Genomic DNA, 22,975 nt, shown 5'->3' on the forward strand with positions numbered 1-22,975 from the left:
TTTGTTTTTGGTGACAGTGATTCCTATGAATTAGAAATTATCTCATTCTGATAATAATTATTATATAGGTTATAATCTTTTTTATGTATATAGATTTCAAATCTTAAAACAGAATAAAAAGGAGAGGTTTCAAATTAAATATGGCAGAATTATAATATGCACTTGTCTTCTCTTCTTTCCCAAACTTCCCTAAAATGGTAATCTATGTATATAAAAGCCTAAGTGACCGTTATGACCCGAACAAGTCAACCATCACTCTGATTTGCACTGACCACCAGAGAGCTTCCCTTTGGTGGTCAGTGCGCTCTCACAGCCAACCTCCTGTGGCCGGCCAACCTCCCACAGTCCTGGCCGGCCAACATCCCATGGTCCCTCCCGCAAGCTGGCCAGCCCTGATCAGCCCCAATTGGGCTGGCCGGCCAACCCCCCACAGTCCCTCTCCCCTGCCCCCACTTGCCCCAATCTAGACTGGGCGAGATAGCCCCAATGGGCCTCGATAGCCGGCCAGGCCAAGGGACCCCATCTGTGCATGAATTTGTGCACCAGGCCTCTAATAAAGGAATTTTTTAAAAAAAGTATTAACATATGAGGACAGAAGAGAAGACAAAACAGAAGAGATTTCAACAAAATTTTTTGAAGGTGAAAACTGCGTTGAAGAGTCACCGGTAATCCACTTAGCAGAGTTGGGGAAGTAACAGGTAAGATGCTGCAATGAGGCATCTAGAAGCAGTGGACACGCCCTTCTCCCAGCCCCACCAACCCTATGGAAGAGTCTAGGTTCATCTTGGAGAAAGTGAACGAAGAGGCTTTGACTTGGATCCCTGGGGTCAGTGGCAGTCAGGAGGCGTGGGCTCAAACAGAAGAAAAAAGTAAAAATCTGTGTGAGTCACAGCCTCCCTCAGTCTACTCCCTGAATACCAGCAGCCAAGTTTCCCAAACAGGAGACTGGGAGGCTTTTCTTCTTTAAGAAAATCTGAACAGCCTCGGAGAAAAGACTTTAGAATCTCACATTTACGAATCTCCCAATAAAAAAGCTGGCTTAAAGCCCAGCAGCCCTGCAGTGATGCCCAACCTCAGCTAGCTCACCCCTTCCTCCCCCGTACTCAGATTTTCCAAATCATTGTTCAGTGTTTCAGCCTCTAGATCAGCAGACACTTGAGGAAAATCTCCAGCATGCAGAATACAGACCAAAATAAATAAGTAGTGGGGCTGGTGAAAACTCTAAAATTTAGCAAGTAAGAAGTAGAAACATCTACATAGGAGATACAGACCCAAGAAGGTGTGGGGAGCAGGAGGAGAGAGTATTGGCCTGGAGAACAAGGACCTGCACCTTGTAAGGAGGCCTGCAATCTGGTTGTGCCAAAGTCATCAATGTGCTTTCTCTTTCACGGCCTTGGAGAGTAATTCTCTTCTCGGACTCACCCTGGTTAAAGACCAATCTTGTCTTCGGTGCCTGGAAATCCAAGCCTACTGGTTTCCTGATTTGGGCAACATAGAGGATCCGCGGAGTCATATTTGACTTGTCTCATCAACACCTCTTCTACCTGATCCACGTTGGTTGCTGTTGCCTGTGTGTCTGCCACTTCATCATAGTCTCACCTCTTTCATATTCCTGAGAACCCATGATGCTGTGACCTCACCTCCTCCCTTCAACCTGTCTTCAGGATCAGGATCAATACCTGCTGCTGGGCTTTCATTCATGTGATGGATAGCTTTGGGGACTCTTATCTGGGCTGCTTTGCTGTCTGTATCTGATACTCCAAACTGGCCTTCAGCCTAAGAGTCTTAAAAAATGTCCATATTTTAAGGAAAGATGGATGATCTTCTCTGTTTCAAATAAGAAGGAAAATCTTTTTATCAGAATGGGAGCAAGAGGGAGTTTGGTTCTGTCTCATTTCAAGGAGTCCTTGAAGAGCTGTTAATAGATGGTCTTTCTTTCCCTTAATCATGTTTATGCCCCAAACTCAGAACCTGGCTGGGGGCGAGAGGATGAATAATAGCATCCTAGGTCGTGAAGTAGGGCTATAAACAGGATCCAAATGTCTTTTTGAATATTTGTCACCAGATTTTCTGTCTCTTCTTCTAGGTTCTAGAAACACTGAGTTATCAAGAAATAGCTAAAATATCACCTAGACCAGCTGTGGGCAAACTACGGCCCGCAGGCCGGATCTGGCCAGTTTGAAATGAATAAAACTATTGAAATAAAAGACCGTACCCTTTTATGTAATGATGTTTACTTTGAATTTATATTAGTTCACACAAACACTCCATCCATGCTTTTGTTCCGGCCCTCCGTTCCAGTTTAAGAACCCATTGTGGCCCTCGAGTCAAAAAGTTTGCCCACCCCTGACCTAGACACTCAAATTAGACCCCCAGCTGAGATTCTGAAAGTTTTCCTCATGATTGCTCATTTTTATAGATCCTCAAGAGCTTTGTTCTTGGGCTTTCAGCGTCAAGGGGGAGAAGAGATGCCATATATTCTACACCAAATAGTCTTTTTCACCCCATCCTCTGCAGATAGCTTTGGGATTGTGTCTAGAGTAAGTTGTTCCCTCATTTCATATTATGGTTCATTCTCAAGCCTGTCTTTCAAAATCTGCCCATTTAATTTAAATTTTAAAATGCTTATCAAAGACCTAAGACATGCAAAGTATAGAGCTAGCTATCAGAAGCTAGAAGCTAGGGGACCCCCCCAAAAAAGGGGGTGGTGGTGATGAACTTTTGACCTCAAGGAGCTTGCCAAGTATAAGGTAGAAGATAAGTATGAAAATAATTATAATGTGATAGTGTCATCAGAGAGAAAAAAAATGAATACCTGTGTAAATTTTGAAGTAGACAAAAAAAAGAATATTCAACTATTGGGCATTTAGAAAAGAGTCCATGATACAGTGGGACTTTATTTGAGTGAAACCTGGAAGGAGTAAGATTTCAAGCATTGGTAGAATTTGACAGGACAGTTTGTTGGTTTAAAAAATAAAGAATTGCAGTCTAACTTGGAAGAACTAGGCATGAATATCAATTTTAAACTGATTTATATTGTTTTCCTTTAATACTGCTATAAAAGAATAGATATGTCGTTGAGAAATCTAACTGTAAAGCAAATTTCTGCACAGTACATCAGGGATGCAGCCAGTTCAAAATGTTGTTTTCCCCCTAGTGGCTGAGTCTTTAAACCTGAAATGCATTTTGGAGGTGGAGAAAATCGAGGAGGTAGGGGAGTGAAAACTGATAGTTTAATTAGAACTTTTAAAGATTTAAAAAATTCAATAAAAATAATCTGAAGAGCTGTGAGAGATGACAAAGTAAGGCAAAAATGTCTGTTTTGACATGTATGCAAACTGTATGGGAGGCCACAGATAACCACACCACAAGGCTCCGGCCCTGAGGATGGTGCCCTGAGAGCCTGGAGTGGCAAAGCAAAGCTTATGACTGATTCAGAGCAGGAACAGTTGGGGACATGAGAGGAGCTAACAGCACCACGACAGAGAAGGAAGACAAGTGTTTTGGGTAGAGGTGGGGCGACCGTGGGACATTCTATGAATAGGTCAGGGAGGATAAGCTCTGAAGCAAAGACCTATTGGCTTTTAGACTTAGGACATCTCTGTGACCTTCCAGAACGCAAGAGACATGATGTGGATGAAAAGGATGTCAGAAAAGAGAAAACTGAGATAGCTGATGCTGGCTGCCCTGCCAAGAAGTTTGTCTGTGAAGAAAGTGGGAGCAGAGATAGCTACAGACAGCAGTGCCAACAGCCGGGGCCTGGCCTGAATATCATCCATGGGTATAGACACTACTTTGTATATCATATGTGCAAGGAAGATGAATGAAAGACAGAAATGGACAGGGAGTGAAAAGGAGTTAAGGGTCTAGATATCAGGATGGACAGGAAGAGCCAAGAAAGGCAGGGCTGGAGAGGCCATGATGACACCAACGTGTTTATGGTACATGACAAGCCACCCTTGCAAGACAAGATAATATTCTCTATTTTACCCCATATGCCTCTGGTTTTAGTTGAAAATTTAGTAGGGAAGTTAACTCCTAAAATAAAGTTCCTTTAAACAAACAAACAAAAAAAACAACCCAGAATAATGAAATAGCATCTAAATTCTGCTTTAGTCGGGTTGATCGGAGAAGTGGAAGCACTATGAGTGGTATAAGGGATTCCTCTAGGGATTAGACCTGGCTGGACCCCTGGAGCATGTTGTGCAGTGGCATAAGCCTGCTGTCCCTGTGTCTGAGCGTGGACCTGAGGTTAGCAGGGCCAGCAATCAGAACGGGACAGTGGATGTGAAGTGGGAGAGAGGCGAGGACAGATGGGAATTAGGGAGGAGGAGCTGGACATGCATGTTTCTCACTGGAACCACTTCACTCTCTCGGCACCTGCAAACCTGAAACTCCAACAATGGGTTGTCTGCAGAGAACTGATTCGAGTCACCAGGAGCCACCACACACCTGCCCAAGAGTCCCCTGGACACTGAAGAAGCTTCAGAAATTGTGGTCCTTCATCCCCAGGTTTGAGAATCACAACTCCAAAGCAATAGTTCCCAAAGCAGTGCTCAGTAAGACCGCCTCAGCTGAATTACCTGGTAACATTTTTCAATGCAGGTGATTCAGTAGATCTGAATGGGTCTGATAATCTGTCACAGCTCAATAGATACTATTTACAATGGTCCACACCCTTCTCTTCCCCTTTATAGCGGGTTGAATGGTGGCTCCCAAAAGACATGACCACATGTTAACCCCCAGAACCTTATTTGGGAAAGGGGACTTTGCAGGTATAATTAAATTAAGTGTCTTGAAATGATGTCATCCTGGATTCTCCAGGGGTGCCTAAATCCAATGACAAGGGTCAGACACAGAGGAGAAGGCCATGTAAAGACAAGGCAGAGATTGGGGTTATGCAGCCACAAGCCAAGGAATGTCTGGAGCCACCAAACATTCCTTGGTGAAAGGGGCAAGGAAGGATCCTCCTCTAGAGCCGTCAGAGGTTGTGAGGCCTTTGCAGACCCCTCGGTTTCAGACTTCTGGCCTCCAGAACTGTGAAACAATACATTTCTGTTGTTTTAAGCCATCAGATTTGTGCAATTTGTTGTGGCAGCCATGGGACACTAATATACACCTTCATGTCTCCTCATGATCCTGCAAATAAAAGTTAATGCCTGGTACAGTAGGGGTTTCCAGGACAGTGTTCCAACATCACAGATAGGCAGCAGCTCTGATGAGCTGGTGGATATGCCTGACCACTTGTTGAATAATTTGCAGAACAGCGTGAATAAAAGTATAAGCATGTTATTGAACACTGTGGAGGTAAACACCAGAAGAGCGATATGAAACAAAAATGGTTTAAAAAATGGCTAGGAGATTAGGCCAGGCAGGAAAGGAAATCTATCTTTTCATTTTGTTCTCCTCTGTACTGTTTGAAATTTTATTTTCCATGTGCATATTATTTTTAAATCACTAGAAATAAGAAAACACCAGGTAATTCTGATACTCAGACCTATTTGAGAATGCCTGCCCTAAAGAACAGATAAAAGATTTACAAGAGAGTCAACCCAAGGCAAGTGAGGAAACAGATAAGGTAGTTCTGCAAGTTTTCAATCTAGATGATTCTGAGGGTCAAGGAAGAAAGGTCAGGTATCTGAATAACCAGAGGTTACCTGTTTCTAAGCTTCATTGCATTCAGAGCCTTTGTCACTTCTGAGATGGCCATATTTCAGCCAGGTCTGAGGTCTGTGTTGGGAGGACTATTCATCCATGGGTATAGACCAGCCGTGGGCAAACTACGGCCCGCGGGCCGGATCCGGCCCGTTTGAAATCAATAAAACTAAAAAAAAAAAAAAAAAAAGACCGTACCCTTTTATGTAATGATGTTTACTTTGAATTTATATTAGTTCACACAAACACTCCATCCATGCTTTTGTTCCAGCCCTCCGGTCCAGTTTAAGAACCCATTGTGGCCCTCGAGTCAAAGAGTTTGCCCACCCCTGGTATAGACGCTACTTTGTATATCATATGTACAGCACATTTGCCTAACTCCTGGGATTTGATGAGGAGTGATTTTCGCATATCTAAAATCACACTAATATTTATATGAAAAGAAAGTCACACCACAAAGGAAGAAAGTTCATGGTGCATTGTTGTCAGCCCCCATGACCACCAGTAAGGTTTGCCAAAAGTTCTGGTTGCAAAACATTGATTTTATAATAGCAATAAAGTTTATAAATGGCAAAAATATGAGCTTGTTTACTCCTGGGAGATTTTATTACTCATGCAAACTATTAGTCAAAGACAGGGGCTGTGATGTAAGTTACAAAACCTTTTATGAACCAGAAAGATCCCCCAAGAAGAGAGATTCCAGAGAAATGATTTTGCAAAATATCAGGATTTCTTAATCCTTCAATTAAAAAGCCAGACTCCATACCTGGAGCAAAGGTGAAGGTCAGTCAGGATCTTTGTAATAAGGCCAAAATGGAGGGAGACAGGGTTTATTTTAAGGGCTCTCTTACAGTTGGCTGTGTTTGAATCAACAGAAACTTTCAGATTGTGGGATACCTGCAGCTTAATCCCAAGTCTAACAAGCTGTCCTGAACCTACTGAGTCATACACTGCTGGAGGGTCCTTGAATTTTGTTGCCTGAACAGAAGCTGTTCAGCGGGTTCTTCCAGGAAGCATGCTCATTGCTGTTTTTCAGGGTCATTTATGCCATCTCTTTCATTGGCCTGCACTCAATACAAGGGTGACAGGGGACCTCCATTTCTCAGTCTTAGCCTGGTTCCTACCTGGTTTTTTTTTGTGTGTGTTTTTTTTAAAATATATTTTATTGATTTTTCACAGAGAGGAAGGGAGAGAGATAGAAAGTTAGAAACATCGATGAGAGAGAAACATCGATCAGCTGCCTCCTGCACATCTCCCACCGGGGATGTGCCCGCAACCCAGGTACATGCCCTTGACCGGAATCGAACCTGGGACCTTTCAGTCCGCAGGCCGACGCTCTATCCACTGAGCCAAACCGGTTTCGGCCCTACCTGGTTTATAGTCTCACTAGTCTAACTGTGGCTCTTCATGAGAAGCTGAATGTACTTAGTATGAGGGAGATGAATCTGTTTGCCTTTTCTCTTAATATATCTGTTTCGAACTTCCATAAAATGCATTGTCCACATTCTAACTATAAGTTTTCTTCCCACATAATGTGATGCTGGAAATTCAAAAATAGCAATGGTACAGCTAATTCTCCCAGTAGGATCCATTGCCATTTTCTTTAGGCAGGACTAAAGGGTTGTCATAGATCCATAAACAAATTGAAGCATGACTCTAAAACTCTAGTGATGGTAGTGAGATTTTTTGTTTTCTATCACCACTACCCCTTCCACTCTCTAAGCATTCATTTCTGCCTTTCTTCCCTCCCTCATACTAGGCCTCCCAAATTTTTAGCTATGTAATTTGAGTGTTCCTGACCCTTCCCTAGCTGGGACTAATTGGTCTTAATCACCTGTCTCTTCTGGTTGGTCCAGAGGGGATCACGTGACACAAGTTGGTCTAAGCAGAAGGAAGCTCTGCTAGAGGAAAGCAAACGGATGTTTTCTCCTATAACAGCATGGCTCAGTGGTTGGGCATCGACTTATGAACCAGGAGGTCATGGCTTGATTCCCCATCAGGGCACATGCCTGGGTTGCAGGCTAAATCCCCTTTGTGGGGTGTGCAGGAGGCAGCTGGTCAATGATTCTCTCTCATCATTGATGCTTCTATCTCTCTCTCCCTCTCTCTTCCTCTCTGAAACCAATAAAAATACATTTTAAAAGAAAAAGAATTAAGACCTACCTAATTCCAGTAGTTTCTGCCAACCATTCTGCAACAATAGGAGAAACTGACACAGTGCAAGGCAGACAGAGAGAAGAAAAGCTGGATGACACTGGTGGCATGGTTGAGCTTTTGGACTAATTCTTGCATAAAGCTTTCCATACCTCTGGATTCTCTGCCAATACGTTTCTTTTGATTATTTAAACCAATTTGAGTTAAGTTTCTCTTACATACAACTAAAAGCTAACTAATACAGTGACCGACACAAAAGTGTCATCCCATTTCATGCAAAGCCCTGGGTTTCATCTCCAAGAGGAAGACTGAAATGTTGGGACCACCCCTAAATGACCCTCATTTCTAGGAAATTTAAAACATGTCCAAGACTCTCTCCCTTGCCTCTGCCTACAGAGATGGCAGCCATCTCCTACTCAGCTCCATAGGTGCCCTCAGACCCCTCATGAAACTCAACATTATCAAAAAGAGGAGCAGGAAGTTCACCCAGCACCAGTCAGACCCACATGTCAAAATTAAGGGGAACTGGCGGAAACCCAGAGGCATTGACAACAAGGTGCGCAGAAGAGTCAAAGGCCAGATCTTGATGCCCAACGTGGGATATGGGAGCAACAGGAAAACAAAACACATGCTGCCCAGTGGCTTTTGAAAGTTCCTGGTCCACAGTGTCAAGGAGCCTGAAGTGCTGCTGCTGTACAACAGATCTCACTGTGCTGAGGTTGCTCACAACGTCTCCTCAAAGAGCCGCAAAGCCATTGTGGAAAGAGCAGCCCAGCTGGCCATCAGAGTCACCAGTCCCAATGCCAGGCTGCGCAGCGAAGAAAATGAATAGACAGATTGTGTGCACATTGTATCTATATTAATAAAACCATAAAATTATGCCATCTGGCATTTCAAACAAAAACACAAAACAAAAAAGAAAAACAAAACACTTCCAGAAATCTATGCACAGAATTTTAGGTTGGGATTTGAGTTTTAGATGAATCTGCCATCTCCAAGATTCCTTGGTATTTACTGAACAAGGCTCCAACCATCTGGAGGGGAGACAGCCCAGGACACCCTCGCTTCTCTAGGATCATTGGGAGTAAGGATGAAATCTGACCACTGCCCAAGAAAAGTCATGGTCACACCAGGGTTTGGGCAGAATTAGGGCAACTTCCTCTACAACCACTCGTGTCCTTGCATTTGCTCTTCTGCTTCCCAGAGGCATTGAGGGAGTATTTACAAATCGGCGGGATAAAACAATTCATGATACAGAGTTCCTTCGCTTTACCACTAAGAGTTCTGTGAGAAGAAGAACCACAGAGGGATCCAAGAAAACATTACTACAGGGTCAGTCTGTGAACACAAGGTACTTCAAAATCTTTTTGATGGGTTTTGAGTGTATGGTTCAATAATACATTTACCTATTTATACCTTACCTCCAAAAATTACTTGAAGTGGCATTAAAAATACATAGGATAGATAGGATTAAGTAAATAGATGGAGCCAAACAATATGAAAGTAAAGATAGGAAAATAAAATAAACATAAGGTATATAAAACTATTTTGTAATATTTATGCAGTTGATATTGATGGACAACATATTTGTCTCTGACCTCTCAAATTAGCCAAAGCAAAGAAGGAAACATACCTCTAAAGATTCACAAAGTCCAATATATTTTTTTTAAAGAAAGAAAAGAAAGGAAACAAGCAAAAGTAGTTACACAGGAAAGAACAGTTTTCCTGAAAAAAATCTCTCTTACATGAATTTATGGAAGGGACGTGGTGCTACAAAAAACCTCCAGGAACAAATTTAGGAAAACATGTCAACATTGCTGATAGGAAAACCTCACAGCACTTAAGCAAGCTCAGTTCTAAAGGACAAATCAAATGCTTTCTGGTCAGGGTACATGGCTCTTTAATTATCTGCCTTAGTCCAATCAGACAATTCTCAGTGGTTACTTAAATTTTGGGACCTCAAGCTACCCATTGGCGTCCTGTATCCACGTGGAGGAGCCACTTACGAGGAGAGCAAACCTGAGGGATGGAGAGAAGCACAGATGGATGATCGTCTGGCACCTGGACTGTTCAGTACCAGCAGCTCATAAATCCCCTTTCTGCTTGAGCAGTCAGAGTTGGGCTCTCTCCACCCTACTGCATTCCATACTGTAGTGGCATGATGCACATATTCATAAAAAAACAATGGCTAGCCGAACCGGTTTGGCTCAGTGGATAGAGCGTCGGCCTGCGGACTCAAGGGTCCCGGGTTCGATTCCGGTCAAGAGCATGTACCTTGGTTGCGGGCGCATCCCCAGTGGGAAGTGTGCAGGAGGCAGCTGATCGATGTTTCTCTCTCATTGATGTTTCTAACTCTCTATCTCTCTCCCTTCTCTGTAAAAAAATCAATAAAAAATATTAAAAAAAAAAAAACAGTGGCTAATCTAAGAAGAAAGAGACCAAGGGCAGCACATACTTTTCCTAGAGGTAAGAGAGGACGGGGCGTGCTGATCCTAGCACCTACCACTCCCTCCACACACTATGACCAAGTAGTAAAAGGGCAACAAGATGTACAGCTGCACATCCTTCACATCTCTGGTTATTGTATGAAACTAATTGCTTCTGTTTCTGTATCTGATGCTACTTAAATTGTGAGTCAGTGAAATGATCCTCTATGAATGGACCCCATATATGAACTGAATAAACATCATTTGAGTAACCAAGTGTTGGAAAACAGGTAGTGTATCAGAGTATGAGATAGTTTCCTGTCTAAAAACTCACTCTTTGAGACTGCTTTGCCCCCTGAAGCAGGACTGGCTTGATCCAGGTAATCTATATTTATCAATAGAGGACTAATATTGTAAAAATAAGGCAATTACACTCCAGTGACAGCTAAATATTATGTCACTATATGAAGCAAATGGCATTGTTAGTCATTTCTTTAGATATGATTTGCTTTATAAAAGCTGCATTTCAAGGCATTGGATCTCAGCAGGAATTTTTTGTCAACAATCTGCCATTTCTAGCTAAATTAAGTAATTATCTGGCTACTATATTTAGAAAGCATGCGCAGGCTACAAATGCAGAGAGTTCTAAATGATGCGTTTATCTTCAGGGGACACCATTACATAGGAGTAGAGGAACAACTGCTTTTAAGAGAAAATGGGCTTTCTATTAGAACCACTGAACAAAAAGAGAACTATGAAGAAGTTTCATATGCCACCCAGAAGATTCAGTTGTGATTAGCTTGCCTATGAAAACAATGAAGAATTTTTTACAGTTTTTTTTTAAGAGGGCTCTGAAATTAAATATTTTTTCCTCCCCACCTTTGCCCTACACAAAAGTTTTTAATGAGCCCTTCTCAGATTCCTTCAGAACCCCTCCTTCTATAGAAGGTACTCTGTGCTCACAGATCAGGGATTCATTATTTTAAACTATTTCTGTGACTTTGGAAACAATGGTGGCAGCCCCTGTTTATTATGCACTTACTATGTCCTAGTTCATATATATTTTTTTCATTTAGTAAATAAGATCAAATTATACAGGCAAATGTGTGTATGTGTGGACAGTGCCCATTGTGTGTAGAATATGTGTACAAGATATACCAGTATATTTTACCCCTGGTTTATAAATAAGAAAATCAATGCTCAGAGATATGAAAAATTGCCAAATATCTCACAGAAGGTAAGAGACATAGCTGGTCTGGCTACTTCTGAAGCCACTCTTACCATGGAAAAGACCACAGGACCGTGATGGTTATAAGCAGCCCTTGCAGGAAGGAGTGAGTAAGGTGTCAGGCAGCCGGGGGTGCACCTGAACACACGGCTCACCAGGTTTATCCATCACACGTCCAGGCTTCCTTTTCTACCTGAGAAAAATAAATAGAGAAGCGGGGGGTGGGGGGGGGGCGGGGAAGGGGGCGGTCTCCTGTCTGGAATTCATTGAGCTCCTTTCACCTAAGAGTTCATAATTTTAATCAAATTTTGATTTTAAGCTATTATTTATTCAAATAAATTATTGTTCTTTTTTGTCTCCTCTTCTTTCCATAAGTCATTGCTGCTCTGTCTGCTTTTTAGTGATTTTTCTCTACATATTCATTTTGTATCTAATCTATTCCTGTGTCTTCATGTTCACTGATCTCTTCTCTTTCAGTGCCTAATCTGTTAATTCCACTAAATTTTTCTTTTCAGATATTATATTTTTAATTTCTAGAAGCTTCACTTGGTTCTTTTTACCTTTCATTTTTCTCCTCATGCTTTTCTTAACTGCTGTAAGTTATGTACTAGTAGAATAGCTGTTTTAACATCCTTTTCTGCTAATTCTATCTATAGAACTAGCCTGTTACCTGTTGACACCTTTTTTTCTCCTGGTTATGGCATACATTTCCTGCTTTGTGACATGTCTGAGGACTTTTAAAATTGGATTATGGACATTATGCATATTATGTGGTTGAATGTCTGGATTTCTGCTTATTTTCTTTTAAAGAACACCAGGCTTTGTTTGGGCAAGCAATTACTTGCTTTTTTAGCTTGATTTCTTTCTAGACCTGTTTTCTTAGCTTTTCTGTAGTTTTATTCCAGAGGCTGTTCAGCCTTACTATTAGGGCATGACCCCCTATGATCTCCGCTGAACATCCTGGTAACCAATGGAGACTCTCCACTCAGGCTGCTCAAAGTTTGAATATCTCCCTGTCCTTGTGAATCTACATGGTCCTGACTGTGTTTTTCCCTTGCCTCGCGGGGTTTTACCCCTTGCACACATACCCTAATAATCAGCAGAGACTCAAGGGGTCCTCCGTGGAGATTTATGCAGCTCTATTTCTACATGGTACCCTTTTCTTCAGAATGATGGCCTGCGACTTCTAAGCTCCTCAGCATCCCTGATCTGCTTTTCCTCAGTTCGACAAGCCTATGTGCTCTGCACAGGGTTCCCTGTCCTACACTGAGGTCTGGAAATAGCCTCCAAGTATAAACCAGAATGATAGTGGGGTTCATCTTGTTTGATTCTCATCTTCAGGAACTGTAGCCCTGAGCTGCCTCTGTCCAACGTCTAAAAATGGTTGTTTCATAGAATTGGTCCAGTTTTCTACTTGTTTATGGTGGAAAAGTAAACCTGGCCATGGTATCTCTATCCTAGAAAGAAGCAGAATATCAAGGAATTTTTTTTTAATTTCAAAGTTTCACAACATTTCCCACATTTATTTGACCATGCAACTTTCCTTGCAGAGAACCTATTAATATCTTTAGAACTTCCTTGGGATACATTTTGGAAAACTTTGCCTTAAGGAACATGATCCTTAGAGTAGGTATATGTGTAGGTAGAGGGTGAGAGAGGATGACTCTATGGGCTTAGCACATTCTTAATACAGTTCCTTTTCTCCAAAGGGCTCATCTTTCAGTAAGCTTGATTTGGTCTAATCTTTAGATTTATGAGTATTTCATTTTCTGAGTTATGCTTTGGTACTACTCATTGCTATGTATCCCATATTTATTAAGTAATTTAATTGTCAGGGGAAATAGTACTGCTATTTCCAATATATAAGCCCAACATTAATATAGTGAATCTATTCCTCTTTCATGCTCTCAACCTCCAATTGCTTGACTAGCAAAAAGTTTGTAATCTTTAGGGTTTCTTCTCCACAGAAATGTTAAAGAGTACATAGGATGCTTGTGTAGGTGACCCACATGTCCCCAGACTCACCAGTTGACAGGTCACACTCTTTCCCCCGGGGGTGGAATGTGGAAGATTGTGTCATATGTGGTCACAGTTACTACCTTCAGCTCCAGGGACCTGCAGTCTCCATGACACCCAGGGTTCCTTATGGGGCTGCAGGGTGGTTTCAGACCTCAGATCATGGCCTTCCTTTGGTCACTATTTTAACACTGCATTCACAACAAGTTTTAAGCAAGAAAATAGAATTCAGAAACAATTAAAGAGTTCTTTGAGGTTCAGGCAGAATCTCCAGATATAGACCAGGACACAGCTGTAACACGATGTGATTCAATTTAATTAGTATTTATTAAGCATGCAGCATGTACAGGATAAAATATCTTTAAGAAGTCTTCTCTGCCACTGGTTTCCTTCAGTTCCATGAGAACCAAGAGGGTGCAATTGGGACAGCATCTCATGGAATACTTTTGCCATCCCTAGCCAGAAACTCTATTTTTTTAGGAAAGTTTTTATTTCTGGGACTTATTAAATGATACTATGCCTTGTAGAAAGTTTGAGGGTAGGATCTGTTCAAAATACCAAATATTAACATATGAATGAACTTGTTGAGCTAAAGTCACAGCAGCTGCAATGTGACTGTTAGGAGATGAAAAAGGAAGCAGAGGAAAGAGCAAAACAATGTAGTAAGTTAACAAGTTCAGGTCAACTAAATGACTGAAAAACGCAGTGACGTAGGAGGAATGTAAGACAATGAAATGAAACTCAAGTTTCACTTAAACATATGTGTGTGCATGTGCCTATAAAAATAAAAGCTGAAGTCATCTGAGTATTTCCATGAGAAAAATAAAAGCAGATAAAATAAAAAAAAAACACTTCTCCATTTCACTGATAGCCTTAAGTTACACAATTTTTTTCTTAAGTAGAAAAATATTATCTGTGGTTTTAGGTAGAATGAACCACTTGCACACGTAAGTAGTTCAGAAAATATCTATAAACTCTTCATGAATCCCTAATCTGTCATATATATTTCTATAAGCCTAGTTTTATCAAATATAAGTACCTAGAACCTAGTAAGTACTTCATAAATATCTGTTGAATGTATGAATATATATTCCTGACAACAATAATATACTATACTGTGTAGCTAAAAATCAAATCCATTTAATCTCTCCTTCTCAATTACATGGATGTCATATGTTTGAGGCTTAGAATGCTTATACTATGTGATAGTACCACTTTTTAAAGAAAATCTGAAAGAATCAATTACTTATGCTTCAAAATAGAAGTATAATAGCCCTGGCCTGTTTCGCTCAGTGGTTAGATGTTGGCCCACAGGCCAAAGGATCTCAGGTTCAATTCCTGGTCAGGGGCATGTACTCGTCTGTAGGCTCTCAATCCCTGGCCCCCACATCGGGCATGTGCAGGAACCAACCAATTGCAATGTCTCTCTCACATTTATGTTTCTCCCTCTTCCCTTCTTCCATCCCTACCACTCTCTCTAAAAGTCAATGGGAAAAATACCTTTGAGTGAAGATTAACAACAACAACAAAAAAGTATCATAGAATTTACTGGGGGTTAAAGAGTGTGCATAATATATTGTTTCTTATATTTAACCCTGACTCTGCTGAAAACACTGTTTTCTGCTTGCACAGGTGTACATGTGATGTGAGACCGCATGTCTGACATGTGGGACTCATGTGTCAACCATCCTTTGGTTTGGAACTGTAGCTGCTTGTAACAGAACCTGTTATTTGTGGTTTTGCCTCACGACATCGGGGACTACCTCGTGCCTTTGTTCAGTGTTTGTCACCTCATCTCTAGTTAGCACTCATTATATATACTGCCTTCTTTTACTTTTTCTTTTACCACTTCCAAAATTTGATATTTAATAGCTAAACTACCTAGCTCAGATAGGAATGCCTCAGTAGGAATGTGCTCAGCAAACCTGCCCACCTACTCCACGCTGCCCTGTCGAATGGTGAGGTGACTGTGTGTGCCTCTGCGTTCACACCTTCCTCAGATGTGTCTCAAGTGAAGGTGTGGCCTCGCCTCCCCCTACACATATTTACTTCTGTCAGTCACAGACCTGGCTGCTCACCTGCCTTATCTGCCAACAGCAGTGAGGTACACTGTATGCCTGGTGTTGAAACTGCCATGGAAGCCAATTCCAGAAGCCAGCACGAACCTTGGAGGGGAGTGTCCTATCCATATTGGATGAGATGACTCAGTATTTCTGATAAGATATTGGTTACTTATAAGGTTGTTTCAGGGTAACTGATGCCAGTGATCCTCACACTGCTTAAGAATCGCCTGGGTGCTTGTTAGTAAGGCCAATTCTGGGCTCCCATTCTCAGAGATACCAACTCACATGCCTTTAGGCGTCCCGGGAATTTGTATTTTAACGAACACTTTCAGGATGCGGGTGGTGCCTGGATTGCACTTTGAGACACGCTGATCTCTACAACCTCAGATGTTAACACGGAAGTGCACCATTGGGCCACATCTGTAGATTTTACTTTTCAGAAATGCCGTCTGTATTTTACAAATAGGTAAATGAGGTATTGCACTCTGACGTTCATCAACAGATATCACTGATTGCGTTAAGCATCACTTCCATTTCACTAGCTGACAAAGTTGAGTCTAGCTTAACTTTGAAATACTGTACCCTAAAGAGGATCACCAGCACTTTCACATGATGGTTTGACCTTGATAAAGTAGCGCAGCACAGACATTGTGACCTAAAATAAGAGGACCTGTTCCGGCTAAGTCCTGAGACACCTGAGCAGAGAAAGAAATGGATTTGTTTCTCGGTCTCAACCAAATCCGAAAATTTGTCTCATTTTATTTATAACTAACACATAACCATCAAAGCTTCATCAAATTTGTCAAATATTAGCCAAAGATACACTTGACCTGGAGTGAAGTATCAGGAATTTTTAAACATTTAACTCCTACCGTGTATTAGTATGAAACCAAGTTGAGCAGAACCCATTAATGTCACAGTGATCGGTTACCAATGGAAATAAATAATTCATGATGAAGGGAATTAGTCTAATTAGCAGGCAGTTTGAGTCCTTTGATAAAACCCAGCTCTAATTCCGTGAAGGGCAGGAAGTGCTGTAATCAGTCAGCCCTGGAAAGATTAGCATCTATTATGAATGAGGTTCAACACCCTAGCGAGTCATGTGTGTCCTGGAGACAAACTTAATATGTTCCAGAATGGGACACAGTTTGTCTCACCAGCACATCACGATTCCTACCAGGCTATTGTATGTAGTAACAAGCGAAGATCAGCGCCCCATCCTGTCACTCGCTCCACTGTCCGTCATTCTGACAACTGTGCAAATACATTCTCCATGCAAAGTAGGGAGTGTGCCCTGAATACTTGTAAAATCGCACAAGATGTCAAAGAAAATATGTGTTACTTTCTCACTCGCCAAAACAAACACACGGAGCCGAATGTCAGCCCGGAAACTGACAGTTTCAAAGATGGTGGGCAATGCAGGGCGTCAGGCTTGGTGTAGACACGTTTCATTTTGAAAACTGTTGTCAACTCTCCCGGGAAATTTGCTTCCCTGCTTATCTCTCTGTAGATACTGAAGTTACAAGATCAATCACAGGCTTCCAGCTTCTGCAGCTGCAGATAAATGGAGATGAAGGTCCCAAGCAAAGTAGCTGCGGTGATTCCAAACTAATACGTGAAGAAACGTACGCGGGGGAAACTGTCGTTTCGTGTTGTGTTTTTTATTACAGCACACAAATGACTGGGATCATTGGGATGGCTCGGTTCTAGGAAGATTTATAGTTTCTGAATCGTGTGTGGCCTGATGTATCTAAAAGATGTTGACTGTTCCACTGTGCAAGCCCCACATTATTTTGCAGCCCACAAGCTGACGCGGCATCAGCTGTGTTTCCATTTTTACTTATGAGCCTTTTGAAATTACATGTTTCCATTTTGCAATTTGATGTAATAATGAAGAAACTCCAAATTTGTAAGTTATTGTATTGCTTGTTTTTATTGTGTAAAATTAATTGCTTCATTTATTTATGTCATTAAGAAGGGGGGTACCATTTTGCACATTTTATCATTTGCTGTAATAATTACCATGCCAATAACACCACAGACGTCTTGGAAACAGGACAGATCAGGCCCGAGTGTCTGAACAGCATAGAACACGGCAGCCCTTGTTGTCAAGGGGCTGCTCCCAAAATTGTGGTGAGGAATTTAACATCATGTGAATATTAACAATCCTGATGAGCAATATAGTAACTGCATTTAGTCAATATAAGAAGTGCTTTTTATAGAAGCAAAATAGAATAGTTCTCAAAAATTGTAATCGAGCTGTCCAAACACCAATGAAATGAGCATCGATGCTGTAGATTTATGTGGGCTACACAAACTTGGCGTTGCCAACTTACGAAGGTTTGAAAATATATCCTGGTAAATATTTGTTATAGGTTCTTTAAACCTGTTACCGATGGGTGTTAAATATTGACTATATCTTTTCCCCAACATATGCATAAACCATCTAAAACCTGAAATATATCTAAAAGATGAATCAAAATCTCACAGGTGTGTGTCTTATGTAGTTAGCATCAGAGCAGTTTTGCAGGGGAGTAGAGAAAAACCTGCATATTCCCAATCACTGTGCATGGGTGTGAAAGTTGGACAGTGAAGTAGGCTGATAGAAAAAAATATATATCATTTGAAATATGGTGTTGGAGGAGAGCTCTCCAGATACCCAGGAGCGCCAAAAAGATGAACAAGTGGGTCCTACAGCAAATTACGCCTGAAACATCGCTGAAGGCAAAAATTACAAAACTGGGGTTGTCTTACTGCGGGCACACCATGAGAAGGAGGGGTTCTTTGGAAAAGACAATAGTGCTGGGAAAAGAGGAAGCAGGAAAAGAGGAAGGCTAAAGATGAGATGGATTGAAGCCAGGGCATGAGTCTATAGGAGCTGAACAGGGCTGTTGAGGACAGGACATTACTCATTCATAGGGTCGCCAGGAGTTGGAGCAGACTCAATGGCACTGAACACACAGAAACACTTTACAGAATGCGAATCTTTAGCATTTGGTGTATGCCTCCTATGATGACCACTCCTTTGCCCTTTGCCTAGACTGTAAAGGTGGTGTTGGACCCATCTGACTGCCATGGGGACAACAGCCACACACTAAAAATGGCTGAGTGGAAATATAGATGGAGAGTGAGGCAATCACAACACCAGATTTATCTCTAGATTTGATGTTACATGAGAAAAAGAAAACTCCCCTTTTGTTTAAGCTGCTGTAGGGTAGGGTTTTCCTGTATTTGCTGCTGAATTTACATCCTAACCAATATGTACATCCACGCCACCAGTCCTGATGAGCAGTGCTTCTCAACTTTAATGTGCACATCAGTCAGCTGGGAATGTTGTTAAACTCCAGATTCTGATTCAGAAGACTTGGGATGGGGCCCAAGAGCTCGCCTGTCTAAGCTCCCAGGTGAGGCTGATTCTGTCTGCCTCTGCACCATCCTTTGAGTCCTAAGGTTCTAGAACAGGGTTCTCAACCTTCTGGCCCTTTAAATACAGTTCCTCATGTTGTGACCCAACCATAAAATTATTTTCGTTGCTACTTCATAACTGTAATGTTGCTACTGTTATGAATCGTAATGTAAATATCTGATATGCAGGATGGTCTTAGGCGACCCCTGTGAAAGGGTCGTTCGACCGCCAGAGGGGTCACGACCCACAGGTTGAGAACCGCTGTTCTAGAAGATATATAAAGCGAATGCACATTCCATCCATGTGGAATTTTTTTCCCCTGGAAAGAGAGCCTATTGTTTGTATCAGATTCTCAAAGGCGGCTGTCAAACAAAAAGATTTAAAACAGATATTGTATGGGATTAACTGACAACAAAAGAAAAGGGCGAAGATGACCATCAGATTTAACTCCCCACCCCGAGGGTCCTGGGGGAAAAGAGCAGGGTATTCTCTCTTTACCCTCAGTTCTCACCCAGCTCCATTCCCCACCCTTCCTCGCCCTTCTCTGCACTCTGAGAGGAGGACCCTATGAACGCCGTCCCCTGGACTTTCCGATTAGCTGGCCCTGGCTGTGTTTGGCCATTGGAGGCACCAGGAGGGATCAAGGTTCCGGAGAAGAAAGAGGTGAGGCTTTCCTCCCTCCTGTCATCCTGGGAGTCATATCTCTATGTCCCTCCACAAGGACAGCCTCTGCCCTCACTGGGCTCAGGCATTGACATTCTTTCCTAACATCTTCAGCCTAAGGAGCAGCTCCCACTGTGGCTGGTCTCTGAGTGCCTCAGTATCCCTCTGAGGCAGCCCCTTCATGTAAGTCTCCTCACCTAAACCTTCTGCAATAGATTTGGTTCCTGCTGGACCCTGAATGATGTGCATGGCAACTGCCCTCTGGGTCACCAGGCCAGTAGTCACCTACCAGTGCCCACTTTGGACTTCTCTCTCTAGAACCCAAAGCTATTTGCCACCATCACACTGCTATGACCTAAAGGCACCTTCTACAGATCCTCAGTGACATGAGGTAGGAAGTGAGGAGCAGCCCCTTCCTGCCACTGCTCAGGGTCTCTGTGAGCCCTACCCTCTCCCTTCGCCACAATCCTATCACTTGTAAGAGTAAACAAACAGCCGAAACCGGTTTGGCTCAGTGGATAGAGCGTCGGCCTGCAGACTGAAGGGTCCCAGGTTCGATTCCGGTCAAGGGCATGTACCTGGGTTGCGGGCACATCCCCAGTGGGAGATGTGCAGGAGGCGGCTGATCGATGTTTCTCTGCCATCGATGTTTCTAACTCTCTATCTCTCTCCCTTCCTCTCTGTAAAAAATCAATAAAATATATTTTTTAAAAAAAAAGAGTAAACAAACAAACAAACAAAAACAAAACACTCTCTTTAGCAGAGAGTCAAGGTCCCTTTCCAGTCTCATGTGCAACTTCACTTCCATTGACTCTCTGCCTGGACTTACACTGACCCATCTGATGCTGCCTAAATGCATCTTGCTATTTCAAGCCTTTAAACCTTTTTAACTGCTATTTCTTCTTCCCAGAAGGGTCCTCTCACTCCTTAGTTACCCAGAAAATTCCTACTTGCACTTTAAAATTCTGTCAAATGTCTCTCCCAGGGACAGTTAGTTCAGCCATTCTGTCCATCCTCTGCTTTCAGAACCTTCTGTGCATGCGTCCTTCTGCCGCCGCTCAGGTGATTGCAATTTGTTTGTTCCTAGGTCTGTCTTCTCCGTTCGACCGAGCACACTGAGAACATGAATGACAGCTTATTCAGCTCCAGCTTCCGCATGTCTGACACATGTCAGTGCCCTTTAAATATGGGAGGATGAAAAGGGGTAAAGAGAGATGGGGGATCCTTGGGAATGTTTACATCTATTTTATCAGCCTATCTTCTCCTGTGGAAACAAGCACCCACTTTCATTTCCCAAGAGCCTTTATGTTTACTTTAAATGTGTGTGCCTTGGACGATAGAAAGGGCTAAGACCGATCCCAAAATAGTCATATGAGCAGGACTGACTCTTGGGGCAAGATGTTGCTTAGTGATAAAAGGTACAACTTGAGGTATGATTAAATGCTCATAAGCAACCCATTTACATCATTCCCCTGGAAATTCATCAGATGACCTGTGGTTTTTTTGTTGTTTCTGCAATAATTGTTTTTCTGCCTCGGTGTAATATTTGTTCTTCTTGAGTCTCCTGACTTATGAAATAAAAGCTGATGAAAAGAGGGGGAAATATGAGTGTCTTATGGAAAGTAACTTAGTATTCACAATGGTGCCCTAAAAGATAGCCAGAGAGGATGAAATAGCTTCAATAATTGCCATCTTCTCTCTTTCCCTGCCAATAACCCAGCATCTTTATCCTCACTTTGCATACTTCCATATGTGCTGTGTCTTAATAAGTGAAACATAAAAACTCTAATATTCATCTGCCTCCTTCTGGATCCCTTTTGTCCCCCCGCCCCACCACCACCACCCCCTACAAAATCCCCAACAACAATAAAGCGAAGTGTTGCTGCCGCTACGGACACACCGAGTAACATTCACAGCTAAATCTGCATTACTTACAGGGAAAGCTTTTGTTCATCTTTAGGAAGTGTGGTGAAGGGGCCCGTAGTGACTCAGACCCCACTGGCTTTTAATCATGTTGTTTTGTATCGTTCTTCCTGTTGTGCACAGCAATGTCAGTGGCATCTGTCTCAGAGCTAACTGTCAATATCTTCTTTAGAACCTTTATGCTAATCCTGCCGCCTTCACTTGCTAGCTCATGGGCAAGTGTCAGATCCTGAGAATTGGACTCCCTAGAACAGCCGCTCTTACCAGGACTCTTAGCCTTTGTATGGACTTCAAACTGTACTCAAACTTCAGAGTCTTGAAACTCAAGAGTGGTGTCTATGTGTCTTGCAACATGCTTATGGCTTACTATGATCCTGCAGGGACACTCATTTCCACTTTTCTCCTCCTGAGAGCAATTAAAAGAGGAAGGGGTGGCAGTTGCTTTCCAATCCTCAACCAACCTCATCGACAACGAATTCATTTCTAAGAGCATCTTGTCCGTCCCCAGGGAAGTTTTCACTCGTAGCGTTTAGAAATCATCTTACTTTGATATTAACATTGTGTTCGAAGAGCAGGGTTTGCCTATCATTCTAAATACAGAAAGGAATGAATTCTGCCAAGGAATTTATTTGGACTCAAAATGAAAGGGAGGCCTGTCACCCAGATTTGGTGGCAATAGCTCCAATTAGAAGCTATTGAAAGAGAGGAATGTGGAAGAGGATGGGCTTTTCTTCTCTCTGTGGTTGTTTCTCATATGGTCTCATTATTTTGCAGTGTACTGGGTGTGGCCGCAGCTGCTCTCTGCCCGCCCTCCCCCTCCCCCCGACCCCCACCCCCTTTCACTCTTTCCTTTCTCCCTCAACGTAATAGAGGTTCTAATTTGTGATGGGCTCGTGGTCACCAAGAGAAAAAAAGATGACATTTCTTATCCTCTCTTGTAGGTAAAGATGGACACGTGAGTTAGTTCTGGCCAATGAGGTGGGAGTGCAATTGTTGAAGGCAGTTTATAGACTATGCCCTTAAAAAGTAGGAGCCTGCCCTTCCCTCTCACTTCCCATTGGCTAGCTGTGAAAGTAGGCCATCTCAGAAACTGGTGAAGGTAATATACTGTGAACAGTGGGAGGAGCCGGGCCCCTGATTTATCTCTAATATCCTTCTGATGCCACAGTCCTTGGGGTCCCTCTGTTAGCGGCCAAAGTTACTATTTCCCCAGCTTGCCAGCAATGACCCTCTTTCCTTGCTGCCCCTCCTGCTAGTTGTTTTTACTACTGATAAAAAAAATGAGACCTTATATCATAATTTTCTCAATTCCTTCCTTATATTTTACCTCTTGAGAACCTTACATTAGACTGAAATTCATTATCTCCTTCTTACAAATGAGGAAATTAAGACAAAGTGACTTACTCTCAGCATTGCTGTTACCATTCGTTGGAGGGTACAG

General features: G+C 42.3%; 1 pseudogene across 1 annotated transcript; it reads left to right on the forward strand.

The window, feature by feature from the left end:
* The first annotated feature begins 3,179 nt into the window (after window positions 1-3,179).
* LOC308522003 (large ribosomal subunit protein eL32-like) lies at window positions 3,180-8,641 on the forward strand (annotated as a pseudogene). Its single transcript has 3 exons — window positions 3,180-3,210; window positions 3,616-3,781; window positions 8,206-8,641. The product of its transcript is annotated as a large ribosomal subunit protein eL32-like (transcript).
* The last annotated feature ends 14,334 nt before the right edge of the window (window positions 8,642-22,975 follow it).

Source organism: Myotis nattereri (genome assembly GCF_964212035.1).
Source record: "Myotis nattereri genome assembly, chromosome: 7".
Taxonomy (NCBI): domain Eukaryota; kingdom Metazoa; phylum Chordata; class Mammalia; order Chiroptera; family Vespertilionidae; genus Myotis; species Myotis nattereri.